The sequence below is a fragment of the Oryctolagus cuniculus genome, chromosome X, assembly GCF_964237555.1.
Source record: "Oryctolagus cuniculus chromosome X, mOryCun1.1, whole genome shotgun sequence".
Lineage (NCBI taxonomy): Eukaryota > Metazoa > Chordata > Mammalia > Lagomorpha > Leporidae > Oryctolagus > Oryctolagus cuniculus.
The window spans coordinates 25631477-25639468 of NC_091453.1; the positions used below are offsets into that span (position 1 = coordinate 25631477).

Consider the following 7992-nt stretch of genomic DNA (forward strand, 5'->3'; position numbering starts at 1 on the left):
CCGTGCTGTGACCCTTGGCTCTGCCTGCTGCATATTTTCTGAGACCCCGTGGAGACATTTTAGTTCCTACAAAGGACAGATGAGCAAACAGCAGTGGTCTGAGCCCAGAGCAGGCTTGGAGCCGAGGTAAGAAGCACCTGGGAGTTTCTTAATAAGCAGGCAGACATGTGGTGAATAAAAGTTTAATGCAGGAAGAAAGTGAGTGCGCCCGGTCATAAAATGTGTGCCCTGGCATCCGGCATGGTCACGGGGAGGCCACGCCTGGCAGGGTGCGCCCCGGAGCCACAGTGGCCCGCTGGCCAGCAGGGGTGGCTGCAGCCCTCTGGAGGGGCCAGATGAGCGTCCAAGAACCAGCCTGCCGTCCATTTTCTGCACCAGTGGAGGAGAGCAGAGGTCCAGAGCGTGTTAAAGAGCAGGTAATCCCGAAAGAAATGATTGGGATTTGGTCTAAGCGCCTGTCTGCCCTGCTGGCACCCGGTGGCCAAGGGGAGAGAAGGAGACTTGGCGTTAAATCTCCAAAGCAGGTGCTACACTTTCAGACCCCCTGCCCTGCTCAACATTTTCATGCGCGGAGCAGGGGCGCCCATGGAAGGCGCACACCTAGCAAGTTCCTGCTGGGGAATGCACTAGGATTTCAGGGACATCTCCCCGGAGGCTGCCAGAAGAGTCTGCGCAGCTTTGGCGGCGATGGGCAGAAACCTAATAGGTGGCAGGAGAATATTAAAATCAAAAGGCAAAAGGCATGTTCAGTTCTAGTCTAAATTAGAATTGGCAGTCAAAACCTATGAGAATGGTGGCATTTATTTATTTTTTTAAAGATTTATTTATCTGAAAAGCAGAGTTACAGAGAGGGAGAGGCAGAGACAGAGAGACTGGTTCACTCCCCAAATGGCCACAATGGCCAAGACTGGACCAGACCAAAGCCAGGAGCCAGGAGCTTCTCCCAGGTCTCCCATGTGGCTGGCAGGGGCCCAAGGACTCGGGCCATCTTCTGCTGCTTTCCCAGGCACATTAATTAGCAGGGAGCTGCATTGGAAGTGGAGCAGCCGGAGCTCGAACCGGCGTCCATATGGGATGGCGGCACAGACCCTGAGAATGGTGGCATTTAGTAGGAAAAATTGTAAAGTGCAGTCCTCAATGTGGCAAGCAGAAGCCCCAGTGTAGGATGCGAAAGATGTGGCATAGCAGCACCTGGGGTGGAAAAGAAACTGGAATGGACAGTGAGCTCAGTGTGAGTCAAGAATACGGGGTGGAGGCCAGAGAAAGAAGGAAGAATCCCGGGGCCAGCATGATGCCGCCATGTATTGAACCACCACTCCGGACGCCCACAGCCCATATCAGAGCGCTGCTTCCAGTCCTGACTGCTTCACTTCCTATCTAGCTCCCCACTAATGTGCCTGCGAATGCAGTGGATGATGGCCCAAATGTTTGGGTCCCTGCCACGCATGTGGGAGCCCTGGATGGAGCTCCTGGTTGCTGGCCCTGGCTATTCCAGCCATTTAAGGAGTGAATCAGCGAATGGATGAAAAATCAACCCACCTCTCTCTCTCTCTCTCTCTCTGTCTCTCTCCCACCCCCACCCCATCCCTCTGCTTCTCGAATAAATAAATATTTTAAAAGGAAAAGCTCCGGGGCTGAAGTCACAGCTGTGTCTACCACAAGGGAAGAGACGGTGCCAGTTTGCCCTGCTCTTGTCAGTACCACTCCTGGAACATTCTGCTCCGTTCTGAAAGTCACACTTTGAAAACACTGTTGGCCAACTGGACATATGCAAAGCAGAACGCCCCAGGGAGTGGACGGCTGTGAAACAGGAAATAGAAGCAGACTGCGTGCCAGCCCCTGTGTCAAGGAGCAGAGGGGTGAAGCCACAGCAGACTGGGTCTGCTGCTTCCAGAACTTACAGCCCACCAAGTGAACCAGATAAACAAGCAAGCCACAGGAAGAGATGGCTCACCAGGCTGTGGGATGTTGGAAGGAATGTGGAAATCATGAGATCTTTTGGTCTGGGTGACATCCAGCATTGAACACTCGCTCAGCTAGGGACGGGAGTGCCTTCACCTAAAAGGGGAGTCCACGCAGTGCACCCCCCACACATTGCGTACCTGACTGCAGGAGCTGAAGCGAGAAGAAAGGAAGAGAAATACTGCTCAGACAGTGGCAGCACCTTAGTCTCTGGGAGTCTTTTGGACCTTCCCTCATGGTTACAAGGTGGCTGCTACTGTTCTTGTCTTCATGTCTACATTCCAGCAGAAAGAAGAAAAAAGAGCAGCACCTGAATCACGGAAACGAAGGCTTTCCCAGAAACCCCCAGGAAATGTCTACTTAAAAGTTTATACATGGGGCCGGCGCTGTGGCGCAGCGGGTTAAAGCCCTGGCCTGAAGCGCCGGCATTCCATATGGGTGCCGGTTCTAGTCCTGGCTGCTTCACTTCCAATCCAGCTCTCTGCTATGGCCTGGGAAAGCAGAGGAGGATGGCCCAAGTGCTTGGGCCCCTGCACTCATGTGGGAGACCTGGAGGAAGCTCCTGGCTCCTGGCTTCGGATCGGCGCAGCTCCTGCCATTGTGGCCCTCTGGGGAGTGAACCAGCAGATGGAGGACCTCTCTCTTTGTCTCTACCTCTCTCTCTGTCTTTCAAATAAATAAAATAAATCTTTAAAAAAAAAAGTCTGTGCATCAGGACGGTGGCTCGTGGTTGCACAGTGTGGTTCGTGGTCAGAAATAAGGGCTGAGTCAGCCGAGCAGCAGTGTGTGCCGTAGATGGGTTTGGAGGTTCTGGCTTGGCAGCCTGATGGAGTGGTGGTGCTGTCTGCAAGGAGACAAGGAATGCAGCGAGGGAGGGACCCAGTTTGGAGGAGTTCAGCCTTGGGTGTGGTGAGAGGCCTGTGACAAGTCTAAAGCAGAGATGTCACTTGGACAGATGCCATATGAGGGTTGAGTCACCAGCAGGAAGTGGGAATGGAAGCCTCCGGGGCAGATGAGACCCCTCTGGGAGGCAGTGCAGAATGAACTAGAATAGGAGGCAGGAAGTCAGTGGCAAGAGAAGTGTCTGGAAGAAACAGTCAGAGAGGCAGATGAGACAGCGGTAGCCAATATGGGGAAGAGAGACTTTTCCAAAAGAGAGGGAGAGACGGGGGCAGCCCCCACAGTCGTTGCCCGCCCTCACGCATTTCACCCACTTCTTTTTTTTTTTTTTTTTTTTTTTGACAGGCAGAGTGAACAGTGAGAGAGAGAGACAGAGAGAAAGGTCTTCCTTTGCCGTTGGTTCACCCTCCAATGGCCGCTGCGGCCGGCGCACCACGCTGATCCGATGGCAGGAGCCAGGAGCCAGGTGCTTTTCCTGGTCTCCCATGGGGTGCAGGGCCCAAGCACTTGGGCCATCCTCCACTGCACTCCCTGGCCACAGCAGAGAGCTGGCCTGGAAGAGGGGCAACCGGGACAGAATCCGGCGCCCCGACCGGGACTAGAACCCGGTATGCCGGCGCTGCTAGGCGGAGGATTAGCCTAGTGAGCCGCGGCGCTGGCCAATTCACCCACTTCTGAGACCACCTGCATGGCGGCGGCATCCACCTGGAGTGCATGTCTCCCTCAGCTGTAGGGCATCTCTGGCCCCACGGGGCATTGCTCAGCCAAGCACAGGTGCCACGTGGCAGGTAAGAAGTTAACCATCACTTTTGGTTTTTGGCTTGGAAGAGGCCAAGGTGCAACTTTTGTTTTTTTCGGTCATCCTGAATCCGGGTTCATCTGACACCAGCTGCCTCCAATCATGCCAGCTGAGTTCAACCCCAACGAGATGAAAGTTGTATACCCTGTGGTGTACTGGTGGTGAAGTCAACTCCACATCCACCCCGGCCCCAGGATCAGCCCACTGAGTGTCTCTCCAAAAAAAGGCAGGTGAAGACAGGGCCACAGCAACTGGTGGGCAGCAGGCTCTGAGGAGCCCGGTGAGAGTGACCATTCATGCCCTCATCATCAAAGCCCTCAGGGAGCCACTAAGAGACAGACAGCTGCAGAAAAAGCATTCAACAGTGGAAATACCACTTTTGATGACATTGGCAACATTGCCCAGCAGATGCACTGCCAATCTTTAGCCAGAGAACCCTCCAGAACCAGTAGAGAGATCCTGAGAAATGCCCAGTATAGGGGCTGCAATGTTGATGGCCGCCACCCTCATGACATCATAGATGACATCAACTGTTTCCATAACGAATCATCTGCCAAAACGGAAGCATCACTCAGCCTGGGCTAGGGAGTGGGAGCCACGAGTGAATGCCCCAGCCTTCCTAATTTTTTTATTTAACAAATTTGGCTCTTTTAAAAAGATGTTTTTATTTAGTTGAAAGGCAGAGTGACCGAGAGAGGGGGACAGATAGAGAAGTAGAGAGATCTTCCATCCATTGATTCACTCCCCAGACGGCTTCCACGGTTGGGGCTGGGATAACTCATTTCTCCTTTCTCGCATTTTCCACTAAGCAGTCAAGAGGAGACATGCCGCATCCTGAACACTTTGCTTAGTGATTTCTTCCGCCAAATACCCTGGCTCGTCGCTCTTCGGTTCTGCCTACCACAGAGTACTAGGCCACAGACACAGTTCAATCAAGTTCTTTGCCACCTGTGACAAGGACAGCCTTTCCTCCAGATTCCAGGAATGTGTTCCCCGTTTCCATCTGAGACCTTTTCCCAAGGACCTTTAGTGGCCAGAACCCTAGCAGCACTCTGCTCACGACTGCCTGGGGAATCTGCGAAGGTCAAGGCTCTGTCTGCAGCTGTCCCCTTCTGAGCCTTCGGAACAGCTGCCTTTTCCCAGCCCTCCACGCCAACGCAGACTTTTCCTAGCACACCTCTCCAAAGTCTCCTAACCTCTACCGGCGACCCAGCTCCGAATCCACGGCAACACCCCACTTCTCGGTCTACATGTCTTGTCTTGGGCCATGCGTGCTGCTGAAATAAAATGCCCGAGACTGGAGGATTTGTAAATAATCAAGACTTCTTTCTCACGGGTCGCAAAGTCACAGCGTCCAAGATCAAGGTAGGAGTGTGTGTCTGGGTGTCTGGTGAGGGCTGCTCTCCCTGCTTCCAAGGTGAGCTCTGAGGCTTCATGTAATCAAAGGGCTAAAGGGACTAGTGGCTGTGTCCTCGCTGGGCAGGAGGTGGCAGGGTAAACAGGCTGAGCCTGTGCAAAGCCTTCTTTCAAGGGTCTTCCTTCCATTCTTGAGAGAGCAGCCCCCACGACCTGAGCCCCACCTCTTAATACTATTGCATCGGATATTCAGTTTCAGCGTGAATTTGGAGGGGATGGCAGTCATTTAAGCCATAGCCAACACCTTCTTTGACAACGCTGGCATGAGAATAAAATATGACACTATATGCAAAGGCTCCTGGCCCAACAGGAACTCCGTAAATGGTCTCAAACTAAACAGGAGTCTGAAAGTGGCCGCCAGGTGCAAGCTTAGGACCTTACTGCCTGCTTCCAGGTTGACATGAACACCCTTGGATGGCAAGGACGAGATGACAGGTGCTGTCATTGCCTCACTGCGTTCCCTCAAACAGTGGGGGCCACGAGTTAGTGAGGACATGGCCCAGCTCCCTGACACCCACGTGGTGCAATGTTGAGGCAATTTCCATCCAGTCTGAGATGGTCGCCGGAAGGGACCGAGTCCCTGTGCCCACAGCGGGAATGAATTCACTCAAGCACTCATCACTGGCCTCCCTCCCTCCCCGGCTTGCTCATCTCCCATCTCTCTCACTGTACTTCCTGGGCTCGTCTCCCAAATAAAGCACGTATGTCGAAATCCTTATCTCAGAGTCCACTTTCAGGCGAGCACAGAGGAAGACGACAACCAACAGGTGGGAGGAAATTCCAGAGAGCCTGGCTGAGCTCATGCTGGGGTTCCCCCTGCTGGCCCCAGGACTCCGCCCCAGGAGTAGCAGGGCTGCAACCCTGGAGAAGCAAGAATGGCGAGCAGCTGTGTGGCCCAGTACCAGAGAGCAGAGTTTCGCCCAAGAACAAAACAATCAGTCACTGTTGATGAGTTCTGTATGTGCCCACGGGCAAAGGGGTTGAGAGAAAGGCAAGGAATTGGCCACAAAGATGGGCCCAGGGCCAGAGCCCCAGGACACCAGCAGCCTACTCTGAGCGACAATGCCAGGTACAGCTCGGCCATGCCAGCAGACAGGAGATACCTTCTCAGGCTCCTGCTTATGAAATCTCGACTCCATACCCACGTGCATGACTATTATGCAAAAAAAAAAAAAAAAAAAGGCAGAAAAAAATAACATGTTGAGATGATGTGGAAAACTGGAACTCTTGTGCACTGCTGGTGGGAATGTAAAATGTACAGTCGCTCCATGGACAGCCACTGTAGAAAGTGATACAGCATTTGCTCCAAAAATCTAACATAGACTCACCATGTGGTCCAGCAAGCCCACTTCTACGTGTAGTAGGGCTAAACGCAGGGGCTCCAACAGATATTTGTACACCTGCATTCATAGCAGCAGCCGAGAAACAGGAAGAACCCGCCACTGGCTGAGTGGATAAACAAAAGTGTGCTACCTCCATACAGTGGAAGAGTTGCCAGCCTTAAAAGAGAATGAAGGGGCGGGCATCGTGGCGTGGCACGCTGAGCCGTCACCCGCAGTGCCCGCATTCCATATTGGAACACCGGTTAGCATCCCAGCTGACGTGACTGAAGTCCAGCTCCTGGCTGATGTGTCTGGGAAAGCAGCAGATGACGGACCAAGTACCTGGGCCCCTGCCCACCACACGGGAGACCTGGATGGAGTTCCTGGCTCCTGGCTTCAGCCTGGCCTAGCCTTGGCTGTTGTGGTCATTTGGGGGAGTGAACCAGTGGATGGAAGATCTCTCTTTCTCTGTCTCTCCTCCTTTGTCTATAACTCTGCCTTTCAAATAGATAAATAAACCTTTAAACTGCAGGGGAAGGAGAAAGAGAGAAAGAGAGAGAGAGAGAATGAAGTTCTGGCATGTGCCACACATGGACGAACCTTGAAGACTTTCCGTCTGGTGATGGAGGCACAGCTCCTGTCTGAGTCCACTGATCTAGGGGGTCTGGAGTGGTTCCATTCATAGAAACAGGAAATAGAGTAGTGGTGGCCAGAGGCTCAGTGCGTGGTTTCCATGTGCTTTGCCCCCAAAAGTTCGTGTGCTGGGGGCCTCTCAGTGACACAGTGGGGAGGCAGGGGACCTGCTGGGAGCTTGTGGCTCTGGCCTGTCCTTGCTGGCTTCCTGTCACACTGTGATCTCTCCCCACCCTCCTCAGAGCTGAGGTCATGGTGGCATCATGTCCTTGAACCTCTAGAACTGTGGCTAAACAAAGTGTCTTTTTTTTGGCAGGTTACCCAGCCTTGGATATTTCATTCTAGAAACAGAAAACACACTGATGCGCTGCAGCCAAAGGGAATAGGGAGTTACTGTTTACTGGATAGAGTATCAGTTTTAAACTTTTTTTTTCATCTAATTGAAAGAGCAGAAGAGAGAGAGGTCTTCCTTCTGCTGGTTCACTCTCCAAATGGCCACAACAGCCAGGTCTGGGCCAGGTGCCAAGAACTCTATATGGGTCTCCCATGTGGGTGGCAGGGACCCGAGTGCTTGGGCCGTCATTTGCTGATTTCCCATGCACATTATCAGGAACCTGAGTTACAAAGCAGAGCAGCCGGGACTTGAACCAGGATTCCAATATGGGATACGGACAGCACAAATGGCAGCTTAACCCACTGTACCACAACGCCGGCCCCCAGAGTCTGTGTTGAGAGATGAACCACTTCTGAAGACGGGTGGTGGTGACGAGTTCACAGTCCTATGAACGTAGTTAATGGCACCAAACTATATGCTTAACAATGGCTAGCATAATAAATTTCATGTCGTATGTATTTCATCGCAATTTTTAAGATAAAATAAATGCCTCCAGCCACCCTCCCAACCCCTCTCTCCTCCTGCCTCCCTCATCCTCTCTGCTTTCGTGATGTCTTAAAGATTCC

At 52.7% G+C, this 7992-nt stretch overlaps 1 long non-coding RNA gene and 1 pseudogene across 1 annotated transcript; both read left to right on the forward strand.

The window, feature by feature from the left end:
- The first annotated feature begins 293 nt into the window (after positions 1-293).
- LOC138847613 (uncharacterized) lies at positions 294-2131 on the forward strand. Its single transcript, XR_011385497.1, has 2 exons — positions 294-416; positions 1621-2131. It is a non-coding gene; the product is annotated as an uncharacterized lncRNA (long non-coding RNA).
- Positions 2132-3696: 1565 nt separating this feature from the next.
- On the forward strand, positions 3697-4246 carry LOC138847532 (large ribosomal subunit protein uL11 pseudogene; annotated as a pseudogene).
- Positions 4247-7992: the final 3746 nt, after the last annotated feature.